Here is a 15911-nt window from a genome sequence, read left to right as displayed (position 1 = left end):
ACGGTACCTCACATGTGTGGGTGCACCTACCTGGCCGCCAAGGGGAAAGCCTAAAACACAAGTAACCCCAAGTCTGTTGTCAGAGGGAAATCTCCGACATTCTGCCGACCGGCGCAACTTACAGATATGGGCCTCGGGTGTCCAAGCCACCGAGGAAAACAGGGAACCCCATGCATTTTCGAAAAGAGGACACCCGTGGGAATCCGCAGAGGTGTGATTTGCGCCCATCGCCCCAGATTATTTTACCCAGACAGCCCTGCAAAGTCGGAAATGTGGGGAAAAAAACGCTTTTTCCGCACATTTCGCTCGCCGCACCCATCTAAACACGCCCCCCACAACACATGGCCTACCGTCCCGCGTTCCCACAGGTGTCCCGATGAAAACGGTACCTCACATGTGTGGGTGCACCTACCTAGCCGCCAAGGGGAAAGCCTAAAACACAAGTAACCCCAAGTCTGTTGTCAGAGGGAAATCTCAGACATTCTGCCGACCGGCGCAACTTACAGATATGGGCCTCGGGTGTCCAAGCCAGCGAGGAAAACAGGGAACCCCATGCATTTTCGAAAAGAGGACACCCGTGGGAATCCGCAGAGGTGTGATTTGCGCCCATCGCCCCAGATTTTTTTACCCAGACAGCCCTGCAAAGTCGGAAATGTGGGGAAAAAAACGCTTTTTCCGCACATTTCGCTCGCCGCACCCATCGAAACGCGCCCCCCACAACACATGGCCTACCGTCCCGCGTTCCCACAGGTGTCCCGATGAAAATGGTACCTCACATGTGTGGGTGCACCTACCTGGCCGCCAAGGGGAAAGCCTAAAACACAAGTAACCCCAAGTCTGTTGTCAGAGGGAAATCTCAGACATTCTGCCGACCGGCGCAACTTACAGATATGGGCCTCGGGTGACCAAGCCACCGAGGAAAACAGGGAACCCCATGCATTTTCGAAAAGAGGACACCCGTGGGAATCCGCAGAGGTGTGATTTGCGCCCATCGCCCCAGATTTTTTTACCCAGACAGCCCTGCAAAGTCGGAAATGTGGGGAAAAAAACGCTTTTCCCGCACATTTCGCTCGCCGCACCCATCGAAACACGCCCCCCACAACACATGGCCTACCGTCCCGCGTTCCCACAGGTGTCCCGATGAAAACGGTACCTCACATGTGTGGGTGCACCTAACTGGCCGCCAAGGGGAAAGCCTAAAACACAAGTAACCCCAAGTCTGTTGTCCATTCTGCCGACCGGCGCAACTTACAGATATGGGCCTCGGGTGTCCAAGCCACCGAGGAAAACAGGGAACCCCATGCATTTTCGAAAAGAGGACACCCGTGGGAATCCGCAGAGGTGTGATTTGCGCCCATCGCCCCAGATTTTTTTACCCAGACAGCCCTGCAAAGTCGGAAATGTGGGGGATAAAACGCTTTTTCCGCACATTTCGCTCGCCGCACCCATCGAAACGCGCCCCCCACAACACATGGCCTACCGTCCCGCGTTCCCACAGGTGTCCCGATGAAAACGGTACCTCACATGTGTGGGTGCACCTACCTGGCCGCCAAGGGGAAAGCCTAAAACACAAGTAACCCCAAGTCTGTTGTCAGAGGGAAATCTCCGACATTCTGCCGACCGGCGCAACTTACAGATATGGGCCTCGGGTGTCCAAGCCACCGAGGAAAACAGGGAACCCCATGCATTTTCGAAAAGAGGACACCCGTGGGAATCCGCAGAGGTGTGATTTGCGCCCATCGCCCCAGATTTTTTTACCCAGACAGCCCTGCAAAGTCGGAAATGTGGGGAAAAAAACGCTTTTTCCGCACATTTCGCTCGCCGCACCCATCGAAACACGCCCCCCACAACACATGGCCTACCGTCCCGCGTTCCCACAGGTGTCCCGATGAAAACGGTACCTCACATGTGTGGGTGCACCTACCTGGCCGCCAAGGGGAAAGCCTAAAACACAAGTAACCCCAAGTCTGTTGTCAGAGGGAAATCTCCGACATTCTGCCGACCGGCGCAACTTACAGATATGGGCCTCGGGTGTCCAAGCCACCGAGGAAAACAGGGAACCCCATGCATTTTCGAAAAGAGGACCCCCGTGGGAATCCGCAGAGGTGTGATTTGCACCCATCGCCCCAGATTTTTTTACCCAGACAGCCCTGCAAAGTCGGAAATGTGGGGAAAATAACGCTTTTTCCGCACATTTCGCTCGCCGCACCCATCGAAACACGCCCCCCACAACACATGGCCTACCGTCCCGCGTTCCCACAGGTGTCCCGATGAAAACGGTACCTCACATGTGTGGGTGCACCTACCTGGCCGCCAAGGGGAAAGCCTAAAACACAAGTAACCCCAAGTCTGTTGTCAGAGGGAAATCTCCGACATTCTGCCGACCGGCGCAACTTACAGATATGGGCCTCGGGTGTCCAAGCCACCGAGGAAAACAGGGAACCCCATGCATTTTTGAAAAGAGGACACCCGTGGGAATCCGCAGAGGTGTGATTTGCGCCCATCGCCCCAGATTTTTTTACCCAGACAGCCCTGCAAAGTCGGAAATGTGGGGAAAAAAACGCTTTTTCCGCACATTTCGCTCGCCGCACCCATCGAAACACGCCCCCCACAACACATGGCCTACCGTCCCGCGTTCCCACAGGTGTCCCGATGAAAACGGTACCTCACATGTGTGGGTGCACCTACCTGGCCGCCAAGGGGAAAAATAAAAAAAACACAAGTAACCCCAAGTCTGTTGTCCATTCTGCCGACCGGCGCAACTTACAGATATGGGCCTCGGGTGTCCAAGCCACCGAGGAAAACAGGGAACCCCATGCATTTTCGAAAAGAGGACACCCGTGGGAATCCGCAGAGGTGTGATTTGCGCCCATCGCCCCAGATTTTTTTACCCAGACAGCCCTGCAAAGTCGGAAATGTGGGGAAAAAAACGCTTTTTCCGCACATTTCGCTCGCCGCACCCATCGAAACGCGCCCCCCACAACACATGGCCTACCGTCCCACGTTCCCACAGGTGTCCCGATGAAAACGGTACCTCACATGTGTGGGTGCACCTACCTGGCCGCCAAGGGGAAAGCCTAAAACACAAGTAACCCCAAGTCTGTTGTCAGAGGGAAATCTCCGACATTCTGCCGACCGGCGCAACTTACAGATATGGGCCTCGGGTGTCCAAGCCACCGAGGAAAACAGGGAACCCCATGCATTTTCGAAAAGAGGACACCCGTGGGAATCCGCAGAGGTGTGATTTGCGCCCATCGCCCCAGATTTTTTTACCCAGACAGCCCTGCAAAGTCGGAAATGTGGGGAAAAAAACGCTTTTTCCGCACATTTCGCTCGCCGCACCCATCGAAACACGCCCCCCACAACACATGGCCTACCGTCCCGAGTTCCCACAGGTGTCCCGATGAAAACGGTACCTCACATGTGTGGGTGCACCTACCTGGCCGCCAAGGGGAAAGCCTAAAACACAAGTAACCCCAAGTCTGTTGTCCATTCTGCCGACCGGCGCAACTTACAGATATGGGCCTCGGGTGTCCAAGCCACCGAGGAAAACAGGGAACCCCATGCATTTTCGAAAAGAGGACACCCGTGGGAATCCGCAGAGGTGTGATTTGCGCCCATCGCCCCAGATTTTTTTACCCAGACAGCCCTGCAAAGTCGGAAATGTGGGGAAAAAAACGCTTTTTCCGCACATTTCGCTCGCCGCACCCATCGAAACGCGCCCCCCACAACACATGGCCTACCGTCCCGCGTTCCCACAGGTGTCCCGATGAAAACGGTACCTCACATGTGTGGGTGCACCTACCTGGCCGCCAAGGGGAAAGCCTAAAACACAAGTAACCCCAAGTCTGTTGTCAGAGGGAAATCTCCGACATTCTGCCGACCGGCGCAACTTACAGATATGGGCCTCGGGTGTCCAAGCCACCGAGGAAAACAGGGAACCCCATGCATTTTTGAAAAGAGGTCACCCGTGGGAATCCGCAGAGGTGTGATTTGCGCCCATCGCCCCAGATTTTTTTACCCAGACAGCCCTGCAAAGTCGGAAATGTGGGGAAAAAAACGCTTTTTCCGCACATTTCGCTCGCCGCACCCATCGAAACACGCCCCCCACAACACATGGCCTACCGTCCCGCGTTCCCACAGGTGTCCCGATGAAAACGGTACCTCATATGTGTGGGTGCACCTACCTGGCCGCCAAGGGGAAAGCCAAAAACACAAGTAACCCCAAGTCTGTTGTCAGAGGGAAATCTCAGACATTCTGCCGACCGGCGCAACTTACAGATATGGGCCTCGGGTGTCCAAGCCAGCGAGGAAAACAGGGAACCCCATGCATTTTCGAAAAGAGGACACCCGTGGGAATCCGCAGAGGTGTGATTTGCGCCCATCGCCCCAGATTTTTTTACCCAGACAGCCCTGCAAAGTCGGAAATGTGGGGAAAAAACCGCTTTTTCCGCACATTTCGCTCGCCGCACCCATCGAAACACGCCCCCCACAACACATGGCCTACCGTCCCGCGTTCCCACAGGTGTCCCGATGAAAACGGTACCTCACATGTGTGGGTGCACCTACCTGGCCGCCAAGGGGAAAGCCTAAAACACAAGTAACCCCAAGTCTGTTGTCAGAAGGAAATCTCCGACATTCTGCCGACCGGCGCAACTTACAGATATGGGCCTCGGGTGTCCAAGCCACCGAGGAAAACAGGGAACCCCATGCATTTTCGAAAAGAGGACACCCGTGGGAATCCGCAGAGGTGTGATTTGCGCCCATCGCCCCAGATTTTTTTACCCAGACAGCCCTGCAAAGTCGGAAATGTGGGGAAAAAAACGCTTTTTCCGCACATTTCGCTCGCCGCACCCATCGAAACACGCCCCCCACAACACATGGCCTACCGTCCCGCGTTCCCACAGGTGTCCCGATGAAAACGGTACCTCACATGTGTGGGTGCACCTACCTGGCCGCCAAGGGGAAAGCCTAAAACACAAGTAACCCCAAGTCTGTTGTCCATTCTGCCGACCGGCGCAACTTACAGATATGGGCCTCGGGTGTCCAAGCCACCGAGGAAAACAGGGAACCCCATGCATTTTCGAAAAGAGGACACCCGTGGGAATCCGCAGAGGTGTGATTTGCGCCCATCGCCCCAGATTTTTTTACCCAGACAGCCCTGCAAAGTCGGAAATGTGGGGAAAAAAACGCTTTTTCCGCACATTTCGCTCGCCGCACCCATCTAAACGCGCCCCCCACAACACATGGCCTACCGTCCCGCGTTCCCACAGGTGTCCCGATGAAAACGGTACCTCACATGTGTGGGTGCACCTACCTGGCCGCCAAGGGGAAAGCCTAAAACACAAGTAACCCCAAGTCTGTTGTCAGAGGGAAATCTCCGACATTCTGCCGACCGGCGCAACTTACAGATATGGGCCTCGGGTGTCCAAGCCACCGAGGAAAACAGGGAACCCCATGCATTTTCGAAAAGAGGACACCCGTGGGAATCCGCAGAGGTGTGATTTGCGCCCATCGCCCCAGATTTTTTTACCCAGACAGCCCTGCAAAGTCGGAAATGTGGGGGAAAAAACGCTTTTTCCGCACATTTCACTCGCCGCACCCATCGAAACATGCCCCCCACAACACATGGCCTACCGTCCCGCGTTCCCACAGGTGTCCCGATGAAAACGGTACCTCACATGTGTGGGTGCACCTACCTGGCCGCCAAGGGGAAAGCCTAAAACACAAGTAACCCCAAGTCTGTTGTCCATTCTGCCGACCGGCGCAACTTACAGATATGGGCCTCGGGTGTCCAAGCCACCGAGGAAAACAGGGAACCCCATGCATTTTCGAAAAGAGGACACCCGTGGGAATCCGCAGAGGTGTGATTTGCGCCCATCGCCCCAGATTTTTTTACCCAGACAGCCCTGCAAAGTCGGAAATGTGGGGAAAAAGACGCTTTTTCCGCACATTTCGCTCGCCGCACCCATCGAAACACGCCCCCCACAACACATGGCCTACCGTCCCGCGTTCCCACAGGTGTCCCGATGAAAACGGTACCTCACATGTGTGGGTGCACCTACCTGGCCGCCAAGGGGAAAGCCTAAAACACAAGTAACCCCAAGTCTGTTGTCAGAAGGAAATCTCCGACATTCTGCCGACCGGCGCAACTTACAGATATGGGCCTCGGGTGTCCAAGCCACCGAGGAAAACAGGGAACCCCATGCATTTTCGAAAAGAGGACCCCCGTGGGAATCCGCAGAGGTGTGATTTGCACCCATCGCCCCAGATTTTTTTACCCAGACAGCCCTGCAAAGTCGGAAATGTGGGGAAAATAACGCTTTTTCCGCACATTTCGCTCGCCGCACCCATCGAAACGCGCCCCCCACAACACATGGCCTACCGTCCCGCGTTCCCACAGGTGTCCCGATGAAAACGGTACCTCACATGTGTGGGTGCACCTACCTGGCCGCCAAGGGGAAAGCCTAAAACACAAGTAACCCCAAGTCTGTTGTCAGAGGGAAATCTCTGACATTCTGCCGACCGGCGCAACTTACAGATATGGGCCTCGGGTGTCCAAGCCACCGAGGAAAACAGGGAACCCCATGCATTTTCGAAAAGAGGACCCCCGTGGGAATCCGCAGAGGTGTGATTTGCACCCATCGCCCCAGATTTTTTTACCCAGACAGCCCTGCAAAGTCGGAAATGTGGGGAAAATAACGCTTTTTCCGCACATTTCGCTCGCCGCACCCATCGAAACACGCCCCCCACAACACATGGCCTACCGTCCCGCGTTCCCACAGGTGTCCCGATGAAAACGGTACCTCACATGTGTGGGTGCACCTACCTGGCCGCCAAGGGGAAAGCCTAAAACACAAGTAACCCCAAGTCTGTTGTCCATTCTGCCGACCGGCGCAACTTACAGATATGGGCCTCGGGTGTCCAAGCCACCGAGGAAAACAGGGAACCCCATGCATTTTCGAAAAGAGGACACCCGTGGGAATCCGCAGAGGTGTGATTTGCGCCCATCGCCCCAGATTTTTTTACCCAGACAGCCCTGCAAAGTCGGAAATGTGGGGAAAAAAACGCTTTTTCCGCACATTTCGCTCGCCGCACCCATCGAAACGCGCCCCCCACAACACATGGCCTACCGTCCCGCGTTCCCACAGGTGTCCCGATGAAAACGGTACCTCACATGTGTGGGTGCACCTACCTGGCCGCCAAGGGGAAAGCCTAAAACACAAGTAACCCCAAGTCTGTTGTCAGAGGGAAATCTCCGACATTCTGCCGACCGGCGCAACTTACAGATATGGGCCTCGGGTGTCCAAGCCTCCGAGGAAAACAGGGAACCCCATGCATTTTCGAAAAGAGGACACCCGTGGGAATCCGCAGAGGTGTGATTTGCGCCCATCGCCCCAGATTTTTTTACCCAGACAGCCCTGCAAAGTCGGAAATGTGGGGAAAAAAACGCTTTTTCCGCACATTTCGCTCGCCGCACCCATCGAAACACGCCCCCCACAACACATGGCCTACCGTCCCGAGTTCCCACAGGTGTCCCGATGAAAACGGTACCTCACATGTGTGGGTGCACCTACCTGGCCGCCAAGGGGAAAGCCTAAAACACAAGTAACCCCAAGTCTGTTGTCCATTCTGCCGACCGGCGCAACTTACAGATATGGGCCTCGGGTGTCCAAGCCACCGAGGAAAACAGGGAACCCCATGCATTTTCGAAAAGAGGACACCCGTGGGAATCCGCAGAGGTGTGATTTGCGCCCATCGCCCCAGATTTTTTTACCCAGACAGCCCTGCAAAGTCGGAAATGTGGGGAAAAAAACGCTTTTTCCGCACATTTCGCTCGCCGCACCCATCGAAACGCGCCCCCCACAACACATGGCCTACCGTCCCGCGTTCCCACAGGTGTCCCGATGAAAACGGTACCTCACATGTGTGGGTGCACCTACCTGGCCGCCAAGGGGAAAGCCTAAAACACAAGTAACCCCAAGTCTGTTGTCCATTCTGCCGACCGGCGCAACTTACAGATATGGGCCTCGGGTGTCCAAGCCAGCGAGGAAAACAGGGAACCCCATGCATTTTCGAAAAGAGGACACCCGTGGGAATCCGCAGAGGTGTGATTTGCGCCCATCGCCCCAGATTTTTTTACCCAGACAGCCCTGCAAAGTCGGAAATGTGGGGAAAAAAACGCTTTTTCCGCACATTTCGCTCGCCGCACCCATCGAAACGCGCCCCCCACAACACATGGCCTACCGTCCCGCGTTCCCACAGGTGTCCCGATGAAAACGGTACCCCACATGTGTGGGTGCACCTACCTGGCCGCCAAGGGGAAAGCCTAAAACACAAGTAACCCCAAGTCTGTTGTCCATTCTGCCGACCGGCGCAACTTACAGATATGGGCCTCGGGTGTCCAAGCCACCGAGGAAAACAGGGAACCCCATGCATTTTCGAAAAGAGGACACCCGTGGGAATCCGCAGAGGTGTGATTTGCGCCCATCGCCCCAGATTTTTTTACCCAGACAGCCCTGCAAAGTCGGAAATGTGGGGGAAAAAACGCTTTTTCCGCACATTTCGCTCGCCGCACCCATCCAAACGCGCCCCCCACAACACATGGCCTACCGTCCCGCGTTCCCACAGGTGTCCCGATGTAAACGGTACCCCACATGTGTGGGTGCACCTACCTGGCCGCCAAGGGGAAAGCCTAAAACACAAGTAACCCCAAGTCTGTTGTCAGAGGGAAATCTCCGACATTCTGCCGACCGGCGCAACTTACAGATATGGGCCTCGGGTGTCCAAGCCACCGAGGAAAACAGGGAACCCCATGCATTTTCGAAAAGAGGACACCCGTGGGAATCCGCAGAGGTGTGATTTGCGCCCATCGCCCCAGATTTTTTTACCCAGACAGCCCTGCAAAGTCGGAAATGTGGGGGAAAAAACGCTTTTTCCGCACATTTCACTCGCCGCACCCATCGAAACACGCCCCCCACAACACATGGCCTACCGTCCCGCGTTCCCACAGGTGTCCCGATGAAAACGGTACCTCACATGTGTGGGTGCACCTACCTGGCCGCCAAGGGGAAAGCCTAAAACACAAGTAACCCCAAGTCTGTTGTCCATTCTGCCGACCGGCGCAACTTACAGATATGGGCCTCGGGTGTCCAAGCCACCGAGGAAAACAGGGAACCCCATGCATTTTCGAAAAGAGGACACCCGTGGGAATCCGCAGAGGTGTGATTTGCGCCCATCGCCCCAGATTTTTTTACCCAGACAGCCCTGCAAATTCGGAAATGTGGGGAAAAAAACGCTTTTTCCGCACATTTCGCTCGCCGCACCCATCGAAACGCGCCCCCCACAACACATGGCCTACCGTCCCGCGTTCCCACAGGTGTCCCGATGAAAACGGTACCTCACATGTGTGGGTGCACCTACCTGGCCGCCAAGGGGAAAGCCTAAAACACAAGTAACCCCATGTCTGTTGTCAGAGGGAAATCTCCGACATTCTGCCGACCGGCGCAACTTACAGATATGGGCCTCGGGTGTCCAAGCCACCGAGGGAAACAGGGAACCCCATGCATTTTCGAAAAGAGGACACCCGTGGGAATCCGCAGAGGTGTGATTTGCGCCCATCGCCCCAGATTTTTTTACCCAGACAGCCCTGCAAAGTCGGAAATGTGGGGGAAAAAACGCTTTTCCCGCACATTTCGCTCGCCGCACCCATCGAAACGCGCCCCCCACAACACATGGCCTACCGTCCCGCGTTCCCACAGGTGTCCCGATGAAAACGGTACCTCACATGTGTGGGTGCACCTACCTGGCCGCCAAGGGGAAAGCCTAAAACACAAGTAACCCCAAGTCTGTTGTCAGAGGGAAATCTCCGACATTCTGCCGACCGGCGCAACTTACAGATATGGGCCTCGGGTGTCCAAGCCACCGAGGAAAACAGGGAACCCCATGCATTTTCGAAAAGAGGACACCCGTGGGAATCCGCAGAGGTGTGATTTGCGCCCATCGCCCCAGATTTTTTTACCCAGACAGCCCTGCAAAGTCGGAAATGTGGGGGAAAAAACGCTTTTTCCGCACATTTCACTCGCCGCACCCATCGAAACACGCCCCCCACAACACATGGCCGACCGTCCCGCGTTCCCACAGGTGTACCGATGAAAACGGTACCTCACATGTGTGGGTGCACCTACCTGGCCGCCAAGGGGAAAGCCTAAAACACAAGTAACCCCAAGTCTGTTGTCCATTCTGCCGACCGGCGCAACTTACAGATATGGGCCTCTGGTGTCCAAGCCACCGAGGAAAACAGGGAACCCCATGCATTTTCGAAAAGAGGACACCCGTGGGAATCCGCAGAGGTGTGATTTGCGCCCATCGCCCCAGATTTTTTTACCCAGACAGCCCTGCAAAGTCGGAAATGTGGGGAAAAAAACGCTTTTTCCGCACATTTCGCTCGCCGCACCCATCGAAACACGCCCCCCACAACACATGGCCTACTGTCCCGCGTTCCCACAGGTGTCCCGATGAAAACGGTACCTCACATGTGTGGGTGCACCTACCTGGCCGCCAAGGGGAAAGCCTAAAACACAAGTAACCCCAAGTCTGTTGTCAGAGGGAAATCTCCGACATTTTGCCGACCGGCGCAACTTACAGATATGGGCCTCGGGTGTCCAAGCCAGCGAGGAAAACAGGGAACCCCATGCATTTTCGAAAAGAGGACACCCGTGGGAATCCGCAGAGGTGTGATTTGCGCCCATCGCCCCAGATTTTTTTACCCAGACAGCCCTGCAAAGTCGGAAATGTGGGGAAAAAACCGCTTTTTCCGCACATTTCGCTCGCCGCACCCATCGAAACACGCCCCCCACAACACATGGCCTACCGTCCCGCGTTCCCACAGGTGTCCCGATGAAAACGGTACCTCACATGTGTGGGTGCACCTACCTGGCCGCCAAGGGGAAAGCCTAAAACACAAGTAACCCCAAGTCTGTTGTCAGAAGGAAATCTCCGACATTCTGCCGACCGGCGCAACTTACAGATATGGGCCTCGGGTGTCCAAGCCACCGAGGAAAACAGGGAACCCCATGCATTTTCGAAAAGAGGACACCCGTGGGAATCCGTAGAGGTGTGATTTGCGCCCATCGCCCCAGATTTTTTTACCCAGACAGCCCTGCAAAGTCGGAAATGTGGGGAAAAAAACGCTTTTTCCGCACATTTCGCTCGCCGCACCCATCGAAACACGCCCCCCACAACACATGGCCTACCGTCCCGCGTTCCCACAGGTGTCCCGATGAAAACGGTACCTCACATGTGTGGGTGCACCTACCTGGCCGCCAAGGGGAAAGCCTAAAACACAAGTAACCCCAAGTCTGTTGTCCATTCTGCCGACCGGCGCAACTTACAGATATGGGCCTCGGGTGTCCAAGCCACCGAGGAAAACAGGGAACCCCATGCATTTTCGAAAAGAGGACACCCGTGGGAATCCGCAGAGGTGTGATTTGCGCCCATCGCCCCAGATTTTTTTACCCAGACAGCCCTGCAAAGTCGGAAATGTGGGGAAAAAAACGCTTTTTCCGCACATTTCGCTCGCCGCACCCATCTAAACGCGCCCCCCACAACACATGGCCTACCGTCCCGCGTTCCCACAGGTGTCCCGATGAAAACGGTACCTCACATGTGTGGGTGCACCTACCTGGCCGCCAAGGGGAAAGCCTAAAACACAAGTAACCCCAAGTCTGTTGTCAGAGGGAAATCTCCGACATTCTGCCGACCGGCGCAACTTACAGATATGGGCCTCGGGTGTCCAAGCCACCGAGGAAAACAGGGAACCCCATGCATTTTCGAAAAGAGGACACCCGTGGGAATCCGCAGAGGTGTGATTTGCGCCCATCGCCCCAGATTTTTTTACCCAGACAGCCCTGCAAAGTCGGAAATGTGGGGGAAAAAACGCTTTTTCCGCACATTTCACTCGCCGCACCCATCGAAACACGCCCCCCACAACACATGGCCTACCGTCCCGCGTTCCCACAGGTGTCCCGATGAAAACGGTACCTCACATGTGTGGGTGCACCTACCTGGCCGCCAAGGGGAAAGCCTAAAACACAAGTAACCCCAAGTCTGTTGTCCATTCTGCCGACCGGCGCAACTTACAGATATGGGCCTCGGGTGTCCAAGCCACCGAGGAAAACAGGGAACCCCATGCATTTTCGAAAAGAGGACACCCGTGGGAATCCGCAGAGGTGTGATTTGCGCCCATCGCCCCAGATTTTTTTACCCAGACAGCCCTGCAAAGTCGGAAATGTGGGGAAAAAGACGCTTTTTCCGCACATTTCGCTCGCCGCACCCATCGAAACACGCCCCCCACAACACATGGCCTACCGTCCCGCGTTCCCACAGGTGTCCCGATGAAAACGGTACCTCACATGTGTGGGTGCACCTACCTGGCCGCCAAGGGGAAAGCCTAAAACACAAGTAACCCCAAGTCTGTTGTCAGAGGGAAATCTCCGACATTCTGCCGACCGGCGCAACTTACAGATATGGGCCTCGGGTGTCCAAGCCAGCGAGGAAAACAGGGAACCCCATGCATTTTCGAAAAGAGGACACCCGTGGGAATCCGCAGAGGTGTGATTTGCGCCCATCGCCCCAGATTTTTTTACCCAGACAGCCCTGCAAAGTCGGAAATGTGGGGAAAAAAACGCTTTTTCCGCACATTTCGCTCGCCGCACCCATCGAAACACGCCCCCCACAACACATGGCCTACCGTCCCGCGTTCCCACAGGTGTCCCGATGAAAACGGTACCTCACATGTGTGGGTGCACCTACCTGGCCGCCAAGGGGAAAGCCTAAAACACAAGTAACCCCAAGTCTGTTGTCCATTCTGCCGACCGGCGCAACTTACAGATATGGGCCTCGGGTGTCCAAGCCACCGAGGAAAACAGGGAACCCCATGCATTTTCGAAAAGAGGACACCCGTGGGAATCCGCAGAGGTGTGATTTGCGCCCATCGCCCCAGATTTTTTTACCCAGACAGCCCTGCAAAGTCGGAAATGTGGGGGAAAAAACGCTTTTTCCGCACATTTCGCTCGCCGCACCCATCGAAACGCGCCCCCCACAACACATGGCCTACCGTCCCGCGTTCCCACAGGTGTCCCGATGAAAACGGTACCTCACATGTGTGGGTGCACCTACCTGGCCGCCAAGGGGAAAGCCTAAAACACAAGTAACCCCAAGTCTGTTGTCAGAGGGAAATCTCCGACATTCTGCCGACCGGCGCAACTTACAGATATGGGCCTCGGGTGTCCAAGCCACCGAGGAAAACAGGGAACCCCATGCATTTTCGAAAAGAGGACACCCGTGGGAATCCGCAGAGGTGTGATTTGCGCCCATCGCCCCAGATTTTTTTACCCAGACAGCCCTGCAAAGTCGGAAATGTGGGGGAAAAAACGCTTTTTCCGCACATTTCACTCGCCGCACCCATCGAAACACGCCCCCCACAACACATGGCCTACCGTCCCGCGTTCCCACAGGTGTCCCGATGAAAACGGTACCTCACATGTGTGGGTGCACCTACCTGGCCACCAAGGGGAAAGCCTAAAACACAAGTAACCCCAAGTCTGTTGTCCATTCTGCCGACCGGCGCAACTTACAGATATGGGCCTCGGGTGTCCAAGCCACCGAGGAAAACAGGGAACCCCATGCATTTTCGAAAAGAGGACACCCGTGGGAATCCGCAGAGGTGTGATTTGCGCCCATCGCCCCAGATTTTTTTACCCAGACAGCCCTGCAAAGTCGGAAATGTGGGGAAAAAAACGCTTTTTCCGCACATTTCGCTCGCCGCACCCATCGAAACGCGCCCCCCACAACACATGGCCTACCGTCCCGCGTTCCCACAGGTGTCCCGATGAAAACGGTACCTCACATGTGTGGGTGCACCTACCTGGCCGCCAAGGGTAAAGCCTAAAACACAAGTAACCCCAAGTCTGTTGTCAGAGGGAAATCTCCGACATTCTGCCGACCGGCGCAACTTACAGATATGGGCCTCGGGTGTCCAAGCCACCGAGGAAAACAGGGAACCCCATGCATTTTCGAAAAGAGGACACCCGTGGGAATCCGCAGAGGTGTGATTTGCGCCCATCGCCCCAGATTTTTTTACCCAGACAGCCCTGCAAAGTCGGAAATGTGGGGGAAAAAACGCTTTTTCCGCACATTTCACTCGCCGCACCCATCGAAACACGCCCCCCACAACACATGGCCTACCGTCCCGCGTTCCCACAGGTGTCCCGATGAAAACGGTACCTCACATGTGTGGGTGCACCTACCTGGCCGCCAAGGGGAAAGCCTAAAACACAAGTAACCCCAAGTCTGTTGTCCATTCTGCCGACCGGCGCAACTTACAGATATGGGCCTCGGGTGTCCAAGCCACCGAGGAAAACAGGGAACCCCATGCATTTTCGAAAAGAGGACACCCGTGGGAATCCGCAGAGGTGTGATTTGCGCCCATCGCCCCAGATTTTTTTACCCAGACAGCCCTGCAAATTCGGAAATGTGGGGAAAAAAACGCTTTTTCCGCACATTTCGCTCGCCGCACCCATCGAAACGCGCCCCCCACAACACATGGCCTACCGTCCCGCGTTCCCACATGTGTCCCGATGAAAACGGTACCTCACATGTGTGGGTGCACCTACCGGGGGCGCAAAAGGAAAAGGGTAACCAACTGGGAACCCCAAGCCATTCGCCACTGCCCATTTTGTTCATGTGGGCAACCTACAGATTTGGGCCTAGGGTGTCGCAGCCAGCAAGGGAAACAGGGAACCCCATGCATTTCCCAAAAGAGGACACCCGTGGGAATCCACAGAGGTCTGACTTACGCAAATCGGCCCAGAATGTAATACCCAGAACCACCAGCAAAGACCCACATGGGAGAAGGGTGCCCAAGGCCAGGGATATTACCGCCGACTTTGCTGGAGCCCTGGCTGCCCTGCGTTACAGCTTCTCCCCACCAAGGAGTCTCGGCAGTGTGCCAATACCTCCCCGAAGGGAAAAGCTGTAATGCAGCCAAGCCGCAACTCCAGGACAGTTGGAGGTGATCTGCCCAGACGGGCCATTCCCACCCACACCACCAACAATCCAGCCCCAGTCTCACCCACCCCACTGACAGTGGGCCCTAACCATAGAATAATAAAAAACAGTACTCACATAACGTTGCAGCTGCTCGGGTAGAAAAAGCTGTAAACAAAACAAAGAACATGTGTTACCTATGGTCACACCAGCAAAATGTAGCCCTCCCCGGGGGCAGATAGGGGGGGGGGGTTGTCCTGCACTCCTCCCTGGGCTGAGGCGTCCGTTCCTAGGAGCAGATATCTGGTCCCAGGAAGGGCTGCATGACTTGGCACCCACTCCATTGCGGGTGGGGGGGGGGGTCAACGCCCCATCCCATTAGAAAATTCCCTGACCCATTGGGGTGCCCCACCGCCCCCCCTAAAAAGCGTACCACCATTTTCATTTTTTTCCTTTGGTAACCCAACTCCCCTTGGTGCAGAGGGTCACATTGGTGTGCCAATCTGGCGCCGGGGTGCCCAAACCTTACTGCCCCACCCACTGGGGGGGCCTGACCCACCATTTTTGGGGGCCCTCTCCCCCCTCACCCCAAATGGCTGGGGGACACACCTCATGCAGGCCTCCCTGGGCCTCCTCCAAACGGCTGCGTGAGGTACACCCCACCTCCATTTGGGGTGAGGGGGGAGAGGGCCACCCCAAAAGGTGGGGCAGGACCCCCAATAGATGGGGCAGTAGGGTTTGGGCACCCTGGGGGCAGATAGCCACACTAATGTGGCCATCTGCACCAAGCAAAGTTGGGTAAACAAAAACAAAATATACAAAACCACAGGCTGCTTTTTAGGGGGGGCTGAGGGCCACCCTAA

The sequence above is a fragment of the Ambystoma mexicanum genome, chromosome 3q (assembly GCF_040938575.1).
Source record: "Ambystoma mexicanum isolate Mex_15411 chromosome 3q, UKY_AmexF1_1, whole genome shotgun sequence".
Taxonomy (NCBI): Eukaryota; Metazoa; Chordata; class Amphibia; order Caudata; family Ambystomatidae; genus Ambystoma; species Ambystoma mexicanum.
Note: the sequence above shows the minus strand (reverse complement) of the source record.